Source organism: Peromyscus leucopus, unplaced genomic scaffold (assembly GCF_004664715.2).
Source record: "Peromyscus leucopus breed LL Stock unplaced genomic scaffold, UCI_PerLeu_2.1 scaffold_515, whole genome shotgun sequence".
Classification (NCBI taxonomy): domain Eukaryota; kingdom Metazoa; phylum Chordata; class Mammalia; order Rodentia; family Cricetidae; genus Peromyscus; species Peromyscus leucopus.
In genome coordinates this window covers 420,025-436,464 of record NW_023505415.1, presented here as the reverse complement: position 1 = coordinate 436,464, position 16,440 = coordinate 420,025, and the positions used below count along the sequence as shown (strand labels likewise).

Sequence of the window (16,440 nt, the reverse complement as noted above, 5' to 3'; positions counted from 1 at the left end):
CGCGTGGCGCCGCATCTGGGCTGTCCCTCCTGGAGAGCGGGCTGGGAACCGTGCAGCTGCGCACCTCCATCCCATGACACTTTATTGTCCACCGTCACCCTTGTGAGTAGGTGGCCACCCTCCTCCCACCACCACAGAGTTCCAGCAGAGAGGATATGTGAGTCACCCCCCCCCCCCCTCGCCAAGCCTCTGACTCCTTGTCAGCAAGTGAAGGGCACTGACCGTGAGGGTCAGGCTGGCCATGCAGACGCCGTCTGGAGCACCCTCAGTGACATGGCCGTCACTGTGCCTGTGCAAAGTCGCATGAGCTGTGGGCTCTGCTGCTGCCTGGTCATAGGTGTTTGTGTCCCACGTTGTGGTAAGGAGAAGAGAATACATAGGTTTTTGTTTCACTTCTGTATGCCCAACAAATGCTTCAGTCATGGAGTATGGGATGTGACTTAATTTTATTAATTGATTGCGATGTAGCCGTACAAGGGTAAAGAGGAAGCTGGAGGCAGCCCGGATGGAGCTGTCAGAGCACATCTCTGCACACTTGGGGCACTTTGTCCCGACTCCTCAGACATGGTTGCTGTGAGTTCTCAGGTTCTGAGTGAGATCGTGGAGAGGATTTTGCTTGCCCATCCTGCTGAAGGCCTTAGCTGGAGGCCTGAGCTGGAGCCAGTGACTGCTGTTTGCAGGGGGATCCCCAGTGCCGTGGCAGTTAAACTGTTGCTCAGGGATACGTGAGGGATGAGCGGCATGGGAACTCGGCCCCGTCCGTGGTCACCCGTAAAGTAACAGCCTTCTGTTTGTTCCAGGACCTCACACGAAAGCCATGCTGTCATGAGCCAGAGGTACCTGCTCAAGTGGAGTGTCCCTCTAGGACACGTGGATGTGATCGAGTACAGCGGTAGCTCTGGCGCTGGGGAGCACAGGCACCATGCCGCCCACGCGCCCGAAAGCCTGGCCGTGGTGGCCAATGTGAAGCCACGTAAGTGACGGTCCTGTCCACTCTCCTGGGAGCTGTGGGCAACATGAACTCTGAGCCTGGCCCTCATGTCCCCCCTGGAGCTGGAGTGGTACATCTGTTGGGATGGCAGTCTGCTGCCTTGGTCGGTCTGTCTGTCTGTCTGACATGATGGAGCTCTGTCTGCATTGCATTGGCTACAAGGTGCCAGAAGTCCTTGGGCAGGCTCTGCTGTGTGCTGACTGGCTCCTCGTTTCTTCAGTTCCCCGTGGGGAGCTCGTGCACGTGGCCTTCACAGTGAAGTGGGAGGGGTGGCGGTCCTTTGGGAATGACTTGGCACTGCACAGTAGTTGGGATCGCTATCACCAGTCATGGTTCGGACTGGAGCTTTTGATCTGAGAGCAGGAATCATTGCCTTCTCCTCCTCTTCTGTTTTAAACCTGACTAAAGACTAGCTAGATTTAATGCAGTGGTTGACCCCAGCCTCTATACTAATTAAACCGCAGTGAATGGGAAACTATCCATAAACCTTAACAAGCATTAACCTTTCAGATTAATTTGTTTTTTGACACATCCAGAAGCATGAAGGCAGGCATTGAAACTCAGCCGTTCTGGTTGGGCATGAGCATTTAGGAGAAGATGGAGCAATGAGTATCCGGCCTAATCCCCTCTTCTTTTCTAATTCCCAGAATGTTAACAGTGGAGTCATCTGCCTCGGAGGCTAGTTCTCTGAACATAGTATCAGTTAGTAGACTCTTGAATGCTGACTGTAAGTTGTACCCCCTACTTAAAGCAGAATTTATCGAGACTCTCCACTAGACTTGAAATACCCAAGAGTGTCCTAGAGCGCCAAGATGGATTACAGACAGATGAGCAGCGTGAGGAGGGAAGGGAAGAACGGAGGGGGGTGGCGCAGGAAGAGAATGATTTTCCAAGTTGTCACAATTCATATCTTCCCAAGTGGTCTCAAGAATTCCCTTAAATTATGCAGGAGTGTCGATTGCAAGTGGTGGTGTACCTCTGAACAGATGACTGTGTTTAACATTGCTGTCAGTGTTCACGTGTCTTTGTAGCTGAGATTGCTTCTCAGTGTCCAGACAGCTATTGATAATTCTGATCATCTGTGCACACACAGACTTACCTTTTCCTATCATCTTTCTATTGATGACGACTTGTCAGAAGCAAATGCAGAATGGGGTTAGAATCAGTAAGAACCATTAAGAGAAAGTATGAAGCAGGATGGTTTGACCGGCTTCTGTGGACGGAAGAACCGGAACAGGATTCCTCTTATTGGAGGCCTGTGTGTTGCAGTGACCTCTCCGTACCAACTGCTGTGCGGCGCTGACTCATCCTGGAGCACCCGCCTTCTCTCTCCCGCTTCACTGTGAAGGCAATGACGGGAGCTAACCGGGGAAACTGACGGGAAGAAGAGCCAGCCAGCTCAGAGCTGAGCTTGCCCACTGCCTGAGGATGAGGTGTCGGGTAGGATGCTGAGTGTGGGGCGGCTAAGGGGAGCTGCTCCCCAGGAGAGGGGAGCTGTCCTCATTCCGAGCTCAGGATCACTGCTGGTCTGTCTTGTGAAGAGGAATTCGGAAAGTCCTTGGAGACGTGCAGACTGCCCTTTGCAGGCACCGAGTTGGTTTTGTGTCGTTAAGACGGCCCCGAGTAAAAGCCGTTTCTTGGGGCGTCCTTTTACACCCTCTCCGACAGTGAGACGGTTGTGCCGTCTTCTAGAGAATCGCTGTCTGCTCACTGTGGATGAACCCACGTCTTGGCACGGCGTGTCTCATCTTGCTGCTGCTGCTATTGATGGTGGAATACCATGCCCTTTGAGGTGGTAACTTAGTGGGTGGGTGACTTCATCTGTTCATCTCCCCCTTGGTTTGCCGTTCCTTATCCCCCAGCTTTACAGCGTGCCATGTGGAAGGCATCTGTAGGACGAATTAAAGAGCGCTGCCGTTCCCAGTGGGCGTTGGGCGGTTTAATGAAGCATTGTTGTTCTTCGCGATTACTGATTAGAAGTCCGCAACAAGCCAAGCCCCGAGTCCTGTGAGCCACAAGCGAACCTGGCACCGACCAGGCTGTCCCGACACACAGAGGCTGCACTGTGTGATGACGCACCCCGTAATAGAAGCCGGAATAAAGGCTCTGGCAGATAAAAGGGAGACCGTGTTCTCAGAAACAGTGCCTTTAAAACTAGCTGCCGGGAAGACATGGGGCTCTGCAGATGGAGGTGGGCACCCTGACTGACCCTGGCATGGGTGCCCTCAGCTGTGCTGGCCTGGGTACTCCTGAAGGAGCCATGGTTCTGGGGCAGCTGTGGAAGTCCAGCCAGCCCTGGGGTCCGTGGGAGACTGCCCCTGAGCTGCGGCTTCAGTCTTAGGAACATAGGAGTAGAAAAGGCCCAAGTTGTCCTCTTGCTGCTTGGGACTCAGTGCGTCTTCATCTGAGTGGTATGCATAGCAGTGAGGGCTAAATCTTGGAGGGCGACACGAGTGCTGTGCATCCCAGACTGTCCTCACCCTCTTGCTGAGGTTTAATGGTACGCCACATGTGTCTAAAATGTTTCGTGTGATGCTCTGGTACACGTGTGTAAAGTGACATGCATCGTGCAACCAAGTTGGTTAGCCAGTCATCACCATCAGCAGGTACCGGTTTGCTTTTCTTCTCTCTGGTGGTTAGGCATTGCAGATGTATTGCTGGTCAGGCGGCTCAGCGGGCACTTGCCGCCGTCGCCAAGCCTGACTGACCTGAGTTTGATCTCTGCTGCTTCCACGGCGGAAGAGAGGGTCCACTCTCCTTCCAGTTGTCTTGTGTGCACGCAGGCCTCAGTGATGGAGTGCTCTCCTGTATTTGAGAGGTTTGCTGCCGGGCGGTGATGGAACACGCCTTTGACCCCAGCAATTCTGGGGGCCAGAGGCAGGCGGATCTCTTGAATCAAGCCCAGCCTGCTCTACAGAGTTCTAGGACAACCAGAGCTACAGAGAATATCTCTCTCTCTCTCTCTCTCTCTCTCTCTCTCTCTCTCTCTCTCTCACACACACACACACACACACACACACACACACACACACACACACACATAGAGAGGGAGGGAGAGAAGGGGAGGGAGGGGAGGGAGGGGAGGGGAAGGAGAGAAAGTTTGCTCTTGCTGCAGCAGACAACAAGCTTGCTGGCCTATCTAACACTAGATACTGGGAAAGAGCTGAACTGGGTTTATCCAGACTCATCTCATAGCAGGGGATCAGCCTGTCCGTAAGATCAAATGAGCTGCCCTCCAGCCTGCCAGTCAGTCATGCCAGCACCGGGCTGAACTGGTCTCAGGATGGAGACGTCCCCGAATCTTGCTCCTGCTTCCTTCAGAGTTTGGCCTCTGTGTGCTCTTTCCCTCCCCTTGGGCTTAGCTGTCTTGGGGCACTTGGAGGAGCTAGGTAGACATTCTCGCTCTCATTGAAATCATAGGACTTTTGTGCTGTTTGAACGACTGTAACATTCGGTTTGGGAAGCTGGGTCTGTTGTTTTGTGTTGGAGGCAGAGTGTGGGTGTCACTGCCTAGCAACCAGTGCTGGGAAAGGGTGAGGCTGTGCCAGCAGAAGCAGCAAGGAGCTGCCCCCCCTGCACAGCTCCAGGCACCCAGAAAACAGACTGCCATTGGGGGTAGGGCACACGTGTTGATCTCATTGAGTTTCCATGATAAACTTTGCACACAGAGAGAGGCTTGGGAACCAGTGAGCTGGGCTCCTCCAGGGACCCATGGGTTGGGTTAAGTGTTGAGATCCCTGGAATTACTTTGCAAAGTGTGTCCTTTTCTGGGGCAGTTTAAAAGGTTTCGCTGACTTTCAGGCTGTGGCTCATGGTTGGGAAGATAGATTATGAACCGTCTGTTGGGATGCTGCACACTGACCTGCCCTCTGCACACTGATGATACCACAGCAGAAGCAGGTCCTGGGTGGTCAGTTTGTACTGGTTTATCTAGCGTATGGTCCACAGGTAACCCGGGGGCTCAGTATCTATGACCTCACTTGACTCTGGTCCTCCTCGCCCAAGTAAGAACACATCCCTGGTGCTGCTTATTATGAATTGTTACTATACTTAACATACTTATGCCAGATAATATGATAACTTGACATCTGACTTCAAAATACAATAATTGAACAAGATCCTCAGTATTTCCGTCTCCTTGAAAATTGTCGTTCAACTTTTGGTCAACACATTGTAATTATAAATGTTTGTGGGACCCAGGGTGACAGTTCAGGACCGACACACATCCTGGCTGAGCTGAGTACCTAATGCTACCATCTCCTTGTCACTGCTCTGTGTTTGGGGCTTCTTGTCATCTCTCTTCCCGTTATCCATGGGTTGTTGTAACCTATAGTCACACTGTGCTGTGTAGAACTTAATACTTCGGTCTTCAGTCCCTCTTCGGTCTCCCGCTCCTCTCCCACCCCCAGCCTCTGAAATAACTAGTCTCTGTTTGAACCCTCTGCTTGCCTTCCTCCCATGGTGTTTATCTGGTTGTGTCCGGCTTAAGCCATTTAGCACAATGCGCTCCAGTACCATCCGCGTTGCTGTAAATGACGGGGCTCCATACTCTGTGTCATTGGATGCAATTTTCCGTCCTCTGTGTGTGTGTGTGTGTGTGTGTGTGTGTGTGTGTGCCACTCATTGCCCATCCTGTCTGCCGATGGGCACCTCGGCTGCTTCTGTGTCTTGGCACCTTTGAGAAGTGCTGCAGCCAGCACAGGTCTGTGTGGCATGCTGACTTGATTACCCTTGGACTGATACTCAGGGTAGGGTAGTTAGAGCCTATGGTGGGTTGGCTTGGGCCTTTCTGGGGAGCCTCCGCGCCGTTCTCTGTGCAGGCTGTACTAATAATCTGCACTCCTGTCGGTGCCGGCAGGAATTCCCCTTTCCCCACCTTCTCACCTGCATCTGTTACTTGTTTTTTGATGACAGACATTCTCACTGGCATAAGGTGGCATGTAATTTGGTTTGCCTTTCTGCGGTGATTAGCGATGTGGAATTCTTCTTTGTGGACTCATTGGCTGTTTGTGCATCTTACTTTTTAGGAATGTCTATTCGGATTACTGGCTTATTTCTAATTGGATTAATTGGATTTTTGTTACAGACGGTCTAGACGTTAGTCCTTGTCACATGATTAGTCTGCGGCATCTTTTGTCTTCTATCAGTTGATCGCTCTTTTTGCTGTGTAGAATCTTCTCCATTTGGAGCCCCTGTGGTACTGGACCAGGCCCTCTGGATAGGCGAGACAGTTGTTTAGCTTGAACTGTTTAGGGGGCCCCCAGGTAGTGGGATCGGGACCCGTCGCAGGTGCGTGAGCCGGCTTTTTGGAGCCTAGTGCCTAGGGTGGGACACTTTGTGCAGCCTTGGTGCAGGGGGGGAGGGGCTTGGACCTGCCTCAGCTGAGTGTGCCAGGCTCTGCTGACTCCCCATGGGAGACTTTGCCTTGGAGGAGGTGGGAATGGGGGGTGGGTTGGGGAGAAGGCTGGGGCATGGGAGGAGGGAGGAGAGGGGAATCTGTGGTTGGTATATAAAATGAACAGAAAAATCTCTTCATAATAAAAAAAATTAAAAAAGAAAAGAAACTTCTCAGTTTCATATAATGTGCCTATTCTTCTGTTTTTGTTATCTGTGCTTTTTGGGTCATGTGTAAAAAAAACCCTCGCCAAATAGTTCTGGAAAAGCTAGTTATTCACAGGCGGGAGGTTGGACTAGTTAGAAAATTCAGGGTGTAAGCTGAATGACAGACAAGGAAGGGACTGTGTGGCTAAGTCACCAGCAAGGACATCTACAGTAACTACAGTAACCTACAATATCCCCCTCTCAGGCCTGTGTGGCTAAGTCACCAGCAAGGACATCTACAGTAACCTACAATATCCCCCTCTCAGGGCTGTGTGGCTAAGTCACCAGCAAGGACGTCTACAGTAACTACAGTAACCCACAGTAACCCCCTCTCAGGGCTGTGTGGCTAAGTCACCAGCAAGGACGTCTACAGTAACTACAGTAACTACAGTAACCCCCTCTCAGGGCTGTGTGGCTAAGTCACCAGCAAGGACGTCTACAGTAACTACAGTAACCCACAGTAACCCCCTCTCAGGGCACACAGAAGCCAACTCTGAACCCTGGTGTTTGCTCTCAGGAGCAGTTAGGTTTGAGAAACCTGACCCCGGTGAAGTGGCCCCGTGGGAAGGGGAGGACAGGGGCACAGACTGGAGCTGGTTGCTATGCCTGAGGATAGCAATTCCTTCCAATTCCTGCTGATTCTCTGGAGCCCTGGGAACGTCAGGTGGAGTTCTGAGGGGAAAAAAAAATGTTTGCCTGGAGATGAGCTGGGTGGCAGCTCCCAGGGACAGCACGTGGGAGCCTGTGGTGACTCACGGCTGACTGCTTCCCGTCACACCTGCTCCCTGCAGCCTCCACTTTACAGCCCACCCCCACCACCACCCCACCACCCCGGTGGAACAGCCTTGTCTGGGCCTGGGAACCCTCTGCCCCTGACATCCCTCCTCCAGCATCAGAGAGATTTCAGCTTCCAGACTCGCTGAGGGTCATGTTTGCGCCCCTACTTCCACCCAGGTCATTGTGGATGTCCTTGCTGGTGACTTAGCCACACAGCCTCTTCCTTGTTCCACAGAAGATTCCACTCAGCTTACACCCTGAATTTTCTAACCAGCTCTAGGGATTTCCATAGAAACAGGGAGTGGGGGGAAAGGGCAGGGTCCGTGAGAAAGCCAGGGAAAGATGTGGAGCTTTTGTGTGCCGACCACAATAGAGCATCGACCCACAACATCTAAAATACTCAGAATCTGTCACCAGGTAGCTGGAAACCAGCGCTGACAAATTTTCTGACTGTGTGTTTTTACGTGATGGAGTCTGGGCTGGAAAACAAGAAGTTCTTTCCTGCGGGGCAGCAGCACTTGAGAGCCGCTGTGCTCTGAGGTCTGTGCAGCTGGTAGTTTTTGCCGTGAGCAGAGGTGCTCTGGCTTGCTGGGGATCTTCCACAGTGGCTTCCTGTTCTTCTTCTGTGTCCCCAGTGTCTGCCACTCATGCTCAGGTGCCACTTGGTACATTTTCCTGTGCAGGGCGGCGGTGGCGGACACACCCTTGTGGTCTCACGATATGAAGGTCTTTAATTCACCGAGGAGAAAGTCGCCTCCCTTCCTGCCCCAGATTCACATCAGTAATGTTGCATATGGGTGTGCACGCACGCACGCACGCACGCACAGAGTTTTTTTTTCTTTTAAAAAGTTGTTGTTTTAATCCGAGGAGATGACTCAGTAGGTAAAGTCCTTGCTGTGTAAGCTGGAGCCACAGTGCAGACCCCTTGTCTCGTCCCTGAGTGGGTAGGACACGGTTGGCTGTGTCTCCATGTTTCTTCTCTTCTGAGGAGGGTCTCCAGGTGTCTGTGAGGTAAAGTGAGCCGCCTTACCTCAGATCCCTCTGTTTCCTATCAACAGTCTCCCCTCCTCCCGGGGTCTCTCTGATCAGGTGTGATGGACCAGCTGCCACTTTTATGACCCAGGATACTCTTGTGTAGGGAGAAATGAGAACTATTAGCTAGAAAGAGATACGTAGATGATGAGAGGAGAGACAGAAACACAGGGTAGCCTCGAGAGGGCCTGGATCAAAACCCACCAGCCCTGAACTTTATTCAAGAGGGCTTTTTATCACAGTGCCAACGGGAGGAGCAAAGACCTCCCCCTTGCGAGTTACAGCCAAATGCAGACCCTTCCAAACACCTGGCACTCAGGCCCGTGGTCCAGTCACCCTCTTTGTGCAGACCTGCTGGGCAAAGCCACCCGGAAACCCAAATGGGCTCCCACACTCAGGACGCTGCCCTGACCACCCATCACTTCTTTTTCTTGAAGGGAGTGGAGACTCAAGGAAGAGCCTAGATATGGCTTCGGGCTGGAAGGGATCCAAGAAAGGCTGGATTAAGTAGAAAAGTATCCTCTGTTTAAACATGGGGCTCACTCACGTGTGGGTGGGAGAAATGGTTTTCGTTCGACTCCAAGCACAAACGGCATGTATGTTTTTGACATGCTCAGCTTAGAAACACTTGCCGGAGAGTTGGTATCCGTTCTGGTTTATCACCTTGTCCCCAGAGACGGAAAGTGCCGAGCGAGGCTGGAGCAGAGGCCCTTGGCAGCCTGGTACAGACCTGCCTTCTTAGTGCAGACTTCTGCCCTCTGGCATTTGTCCTGGCGTGACGGCCCAGGGGTGTAACTGTGACAGTTGTGGACACTTGTCCTCCAGACCAAGGAGTTTCTCCTATAAGGGCTCATCAACTGAACACCAGTATAAATAAAACTATACTAGTTTGGGGGCTAAAACTAAATATGGGTTATGGCTAGACAAAGGTATACAGTGATGGAGAACAGGGCCAAGGAGGGGGTATGACTCTGGGGGCGGGGCGTGTGAGGGAGTTCCGCAGGTGACAGGAGTCGTTTTGTGAGCCGTGGCGCTATTCCTGGCCTGTGGGCTGACCGAAGAGTGTGGTGGGCATCTAAAATGTACCCTGAATCCTTAGAGCTGCCTACCCAAAATCAAAGTCAACATTTATTAATCATTGTAAAGCTAATGTAAAGTAGGTGCCGATCAAGAAAGTTAATTTATGGCATTTATGGTATTTATAGTATCACTATAAGCCTGGGCTCACAGTTTATTCTCAAAAGTTTATACCGTGAATGTAACAGACGAGTTGCCAGATAAAAAATATTTTGACTTGTAAGCATAATGTAAAATAGAGAGAGAGAGAGTCAGTGTGTGGATCGTAGGTGAATAGGTGTGTGTGCATAGATACACCAACACATTTACTGCATCGATGGAGTGCATTGGTGATGAAGTCAGAGTCACTAGAATTCATCAGTGTTTCATGAAGGAAGGAAACCAAGGCCCTTGCCCCTGGAGTGGTTTAATCAAGAGAGAGCCCACGTTTGAGTTTTCTGTTTCTCTCCCTGTCTTCTGTCTCTGGTCTGTGTAGAACTTGTCTGTAACATGAGTCTGAGTCTGCGCCTGCCTGAAGGCTGTCTTGTCTGTCCCTGTCTCTGTGCCCCTCACGAAAGGCTCTTGCTCTGTTTTTTTATTGAACAGCGCAGAAAGCATCCCATGGGAAAGGAACAAGGGGTAGTTTACAGACATCCTTAACAGTGTTTTACAAGGGATGAAGCTTTGCCTAGTGCACGTGAACTCTACTGACCTAGATAACAAACAAACACATGCTATCAGATAATTCTCTGTGTGCCGCTTCCAGCCTTTGTGGTGGAATTTATTGCATAAGGTTGCTTTCAACCTATTTGCTGTTTCCAGCATTTATTACCGTAACACACATACGCGCACACATCGCCCTCTGGGTCAGGGACATGGAAGAGTACATATCTTAAGATTAAAGCTATGTATTAACTTGGGTTGTAAAAGCTGATTACATGGGAAACACACGGCAAGTAAGGACAGCTACATTGTCCTCTTAAAAGCACATTAAACAAACAGGCTGAGTACACAGTACACATCCATGTTGAGTCTTAAGTAACCTCAAGATGTATTATTAACTAAGCTGTGAGGTCTAGGAAGTTCCAGTCACTCAGAATGCAAGAGATACTTTCATAATAATGCATTGCCACAGTTTACTCCTCGTGTGGTTGAATTTCAAGATTCTTGAGAGGCACCTAATTCAAGAATGCATGAAAGGTGATAAAATCAGGTCTATATTCTGGTGGTGTCTTTGACACTGATAGAGTGCTTTGTCCTTAGGTAGACAGTGTGTATTTGAGACACACATATTTATGAAGCCTTTATCATGGGAAGCTTTGACACAGTGATGTATTAGACAGATTGAAGGATGGGACAAGCTGTGTGATTCTGACAGAGTGCAAACTGAACTCTCGGACTTCAGTGATCAGAATCACTAAGAAGCTGAAGGTGTTAGCAGCAGACCAGACCCTGAAACCCAGCTGGGCTCTGCTGAGCCTGGGACCCTTGAGGCAGGGCTGTGGCCAGGCAGCCAGTCTGCTGAGACTGGAACACCAAGGCCTTGATGCTCTGTTCAGCCCCAATGAATCTGGCTCTGAATCGGCTCTTTCCCTGGCTGGCCCTGAGATGTTTGATGTGATGACTATGTGATATGGAGGGTGAGAAAGGGACAGGAGGACACCATGCTGGTTTGCAGCATGGGTTTGGAGTGTAGTTCTGAGTGCAGATCCCTCTTACCTCTGTGTGGGACCTTGGGTGGTTTTCCAAGTCAGCTTGGAACCCAAGGAGGCTGAGGGTCTGTTCTCAACAGTCACATACCTGGGGGTCTAGAGATTACAGTGTTTGCAGATCTCCCTCCTGTGCCCCCCACGCCTTCTGTAAGTGGTGGAGCTGGCCTGGCTGTTGGGGCTTGGCTGGTAAGAACTGACTATGGACACATAGACAGCAGGGTGCTCATCACCTCCTGACTCGAGTTTATGGAGAGAGCCAATTCTGGTCCTTTCTAAATGTTTTAACTCGGGGGAAATCCTTAGGGAACTCTGTGGTGTTGGATATCTCAGATATTAGAAATTTGATTCTGATTAAATTTTGTATCTGGGTATTTCTTACTAATAATGATTACACTTAAAATGAGGGGACCTAGGGTGCAGCTCCGTTGACAGAGTTGCTTTTCCTAGCATGCATGAAGCCTTGAGTTTGATCCCCAGAACCGTATGTATAATACGGCATAGTGGTTACAATCTTAGCAATCCTGAGGTAGAGGCAAAAGGACCACACGTTCAAGGTCAATTCTCAGCTATTTAGAAGTTTGCAGAAAATCTGAAGTACATGAAATTCCCTTGTCCATCTGTCTGTCTGTCTCTCTCTCACACAAAACGTTGCTCAAATTGTGAGACATTCTATAAGAATCAGCGGTGTCTTTCAAAAGAGTCAAATTCGTCAAAGACAGACTGAGAGGTCCGTGGGCAGGTGAAGGCTAGGACACTGGAGGAGTTCAGGGACCTGGCTGGACCAGCATGAGAACAATGACCAAAAGCTGGTGGTGTTTGGATGTGACAGGACAGTGAGTTCTGTGTCATCCTGAGCGTCGCAATATACAGTTTCTGTGAGGAAAGACACCAACCTCCCGGAAGGCAGATGAAAGGCATCATTCTATACACGTAAAATTATTTCAAAATAGCATAGCAGTTAGCAAAGGAATGACTCCCAATGCTTTAAGCTATTTTTTTTTTTTTAAATTCTAGAGGCCTCCTCAATTAAAAAAAAAAAAGCAAAACTAAAATTTGTTTTGGTGCCTCCCAAGCAGGAAGTGATTCTTGTCTTTCCTTCACATTTTCAGACAAAGTTTACATGGGGCCAGGGCAGTTGTACCAGGATTTGCAGAACCTACTGTATGACCTGAACGTTGTTGGCCAGATCTCACAGCTAATAGGAAACCTCCGCGGGAGTTATCAGGTAACGCGGCCTCCTGGATGGGATGCTGCTGTGGCTGCCAGATCTGTGAGCGTGGGTTTGTCTCCCGGTTCTCCAGAATCGAGCGCTTGGATGTCTCTAAGGACTAGGTCCAGTGCTGCTTTCTATTGTTCGGGGCGGCATAGCTTTCCTTCATGCTGTAGTACTTATGCCTCGTTGTATCTCTGCATGATCAACCCCAACAGATCCGCTTTGTAATTGGACAATGAATATGATTGAGTCTCCATGGGGGTCTTCATCATGTTAGCACTTTGCTTTTTCCCTTCTCCTAAAAGTGTGTGTAAGCAAAGTGTGCTGGCTCATGCTTGTAAACACCCCCCTTGGGAGGATGAAGCAGGAAGATTGCCATGACTTTAATACCAGCCTGGACTACCTAGTGAGTTCTAGGTCATCCTAGGCTAGAGTGAGACCTTGTCACACGGACAAGGCAAAATGCAGTAAAACCTAAACGAAACATGTTGTACATCTCCTCTGTAGAATTTAAACCAGGCGGTAGCCCATGATTGGACGTCAGGCTTACAACGACTGATCCTGAAGAAAGAAGAGGAAATCAGAGCCGCTGACCGCTGCAGGATTCAATTACAGCTCCCGGGGAAGCAAGACAAGTCAGTGATTCAAAACAAAAGTTGAACCGTTCTCTGTCATACGTGCTTTCTGGCTTGGTGATTGCATCACATGGCGGACTGTGCACAGTCCATTGTAGGTGCTGGAGTGCGGTCTGTAAAGGGAACACTTCTCTTCTCTGGCAGGTCAGGGAGGCCCACTTTCTTTACCGCTGTGTTCAATACGTTTAACCCCTGCCATCAAGGAGTCCTGGGTCAGCAGCCTGCAGATGGCCAAGCTGGCACTTGGTAAGACACAGGGTTTACGCTAACTGGGCATGCGCCGTTAAGAAAATAGATGTTTCAGAGTCATCAGAGAGGTCATATAATGGTGCATACACCTGGGAGGGTAAAACCGGGGTGGAGAGAGAACTTCCTGTGGCTTGGAAGCATAAGCTTTAATTGGAAAAAGTAAGTTTAAACAAGAACATTCCAATTGCTTCTGTTGTGATAAGACATTCTTGTATATTATGTCTGTTGCACACAAGGGCGGGCCCCTGAGGCTAGAGCCCTGGTCCAGAGCCTGAAACCCTGGCGTGGGTCAGCTTTCAAGCAGCAGGAAGCACACACATCATGTCAGCCACTGTGCTAACCCTCCTGTGACAGGGAGTCCAGTGTGTCAACACCTTGTCACTCAGGACCCCCAGCTCTAAAAATAAGTCCCATGGTTTTACTGTGGCTAGAAGTGGCTTTTATAACTATTTTTTTTGGTTCTTTCTATTTAGCCTATGTAGGTAGGTAGGGTAGATGCATAGATGATAGGCTGGTAGATGGTAAATGATAGGTAGGTTTGGCAATCGATAGACAATAGGTAATTAGGTAGACCAATGGAGATTGATGGTAGGTAGGTGGGTATACAGACTGAAAGATGAGAGGGAGGAGGGCGGCAGATCCATCTCTGTATAGTTTGTATAGAGTTTATATACACGGATTTCTTACTCAGCTTGCTCGGTAGGCATATATGTGACATGTGAGTGAGTGCTGGTGTGCGTATAGGTGTGGATGTCTGTGTATGAGACTGATTACTTACCTGTATGAGGGTAGGTGTGTGCACCCATTTGTGAAATCCTCTTCTAAGTGCAGAAGGTCTGAACCGTCACCTAAGCATGAAACAGAGGTAGGCTGTTGCTGGCCCCTTAGAAAGCAATGGTTAGTGAAAAGAAAAAAAAATACTTTTATTATGAAAGGGAGCCTCCCTGACCTGGCTGAGGACAGGGACATAGCTCCTTGTCCTCTCCTGGGTAATTCACTGGGTTGTGACTCCATAATCAAGGAGATGACCCCTTGTGAAATAACATGGCGTTAAGCTCCCTTTTGTTTTCACTCAAAACTAAGATGGCCGCTATCTTTAGGAGCAGGTTATGTCTTCACGTTTTAAGAATTTATCACTGAGTCTGACCAGCTCAGCTGCTTGAAGGATCCAGGCCTGTCGGGTGGACCCAGCCCAGGATACTGGTGCATTCTGTTCAGGAGCAGATCCGAGTGTGAGGCCCCATGACATGGTGCAGATTAGGCTGCCAGGGTGAGAGTTCACCTCCCCCCAACCACCAGTTAGGGAAAGGTAGTGTTTGCTTCCCAAGGCAAAATCGGTTTTTGCTCACATTGCCTTGGAGTGTTGGTACAGCTGTTGGGACACGAGGAGGCACTCACGTTCACCCCAGCCGCTCATCTCTGCTCTCTCTGAATGTGCCCACAGAGGAGGAGAACCACATGGGATGGTTCTGTGTGGACGACGATGGCAAACCTAGCCAAGAAGGAGACGCACCCTCTCCTGGTGGGACACATGCCTGTGATGGTGGCCAGCAGCCAGAGTTCAAGGTGAGGGCCCCAGGCGATACCCGCTTTTGCAGAGGATTTTCCTGGGGAACACTGGTGTAGGACCCTGTTACTACGACTGGAGAGGAAACGTATGCCAGCATTGGAGATGCTGTTGCTGGAGCCACCCACCCACCGGTGAGGCTCAGCCCCTGTCTGTGTGGCCTGCTGCCGCCTAGGGTTATCGTAGGTCACGTGCCCGTGTCCTCCAGCACCTGCCTCTTCTGTGGTGCTCCAGCTTGATCAACGGTCCCTTTCTGTAGAGGTCGGGACTCTAAAGTCTTTATCTGCTGATGTGGTGTGCTCCTCCACCAAAGGGCCCCGAGTGTCTTGTGGACACCACGGGTCCTGAGCTCAGGCCCCGAGGCCCAACGCCACTGACAAGGTACTATGCCTTTCTTTAAGAAATAACGTGACACTGTTCTCTCTCTCTTATTCCTGGACTCTGACCCACTTGATGGGACGGCCTCGTCCATGCCTCAAGGGAGAACCACACAGCACGTGTGTCAGGAAGGCCAGTGGACACACCATCAGGTGTCCTGCTCCTGGCTTAGTCCTCCCGGCCGATTTGGCGTGCCCAGCTGGCTTTTGCATGGTTGAGGGGCTCCAAAGACAACACGGAAGACCAAACCTCCTTGGAATTCACGCCTGCAGAATAAACTCGTGAGGCCCACACAGCTGGCTGTCGTGTGCAAGGGCTCCGCCCGCGGCTTCAGCCGACGATTGGAAAACACGTTGAAACCACAGTGTTGTGTTCCTTTGTAGATCGAATGTGCAGCCTATAACCCTGAGCCTTACCTAAGCAACGAAAGCCAGCCCGCTTCGCCCTCCTCGGCACGTGGCTTCCTGTGGGTAAGGCTCTTCGCTTGTCTTTAGGGCAGGTTGACAGAGAACGTCAGGGGAGTTCACCGGAGAGCACCAGGTTAGGTTCCAAAACAGGACCCTTCCTCTGAGGTGTAGACTTGGGAATTAAAAGGTTGGCTTTCATTCTTTTTCATCTAAGACTTTCACAGTGGAGTAAGGACCCAAGAACTAAGAACTTAAATGCTGTGAGGATAACTTTAGCAGGTCCTCCACGCTAGTGTTTCTCCACGTTGACTTTTCCTCCTCTTCCAAAACATTGCTGGCTGTCTTAGTTAAAAGTGAATTTGTTCCACACGGAGTCTAGGCTGTCAGTAGTACTCAGTAGCAGTAGCCCAGAGAACTTCCCTGAGCCTGGGCCCCTGGCCTCCTGCTTCTCTCCTTGCCCCTCTCAGCATACATCGTTCTAAGTTGACATCTCTGCCGGGTGGTGGTGGCGGCGGCGGCGCACGCCTTTCATCCCAGCACTCGGGAGGCAGAGCCAGGCGGATCTCTGTGAGTTCGAGGCCAGCCTGGGCTACCAAGTGAGTTCCAGGAAAGGCACAAAACTACACAGGGAAACCCTGTCTCAAAAAACCAAAAAAAAAAAAAAAAAAGTTGACATCTCTGTTGAAACCAATGTGCTCAGAATGGGGAGTGTGGCTAGCTGTTTCAGCACCTAGGGACCAGCAGAGATGCTTAAACTCCTCCTGGGTAGTGATTTCCTACTGAGCAGATTTGTAACTGCTGATGCATGATATTTCTTTCTGT

General features: G+C 50.3%; 1 pseudogene; it reads left to right on the top strand.

Moving 5' to 3' along the window:
* The first annotated feature begins 273 nt into the window (after positions 1-273).
* LOC119087248 overlaps positions 274-16,440 on the top strand; it is a 40,162-nt pseudogene continuing 23,995 nt past the window's right edge.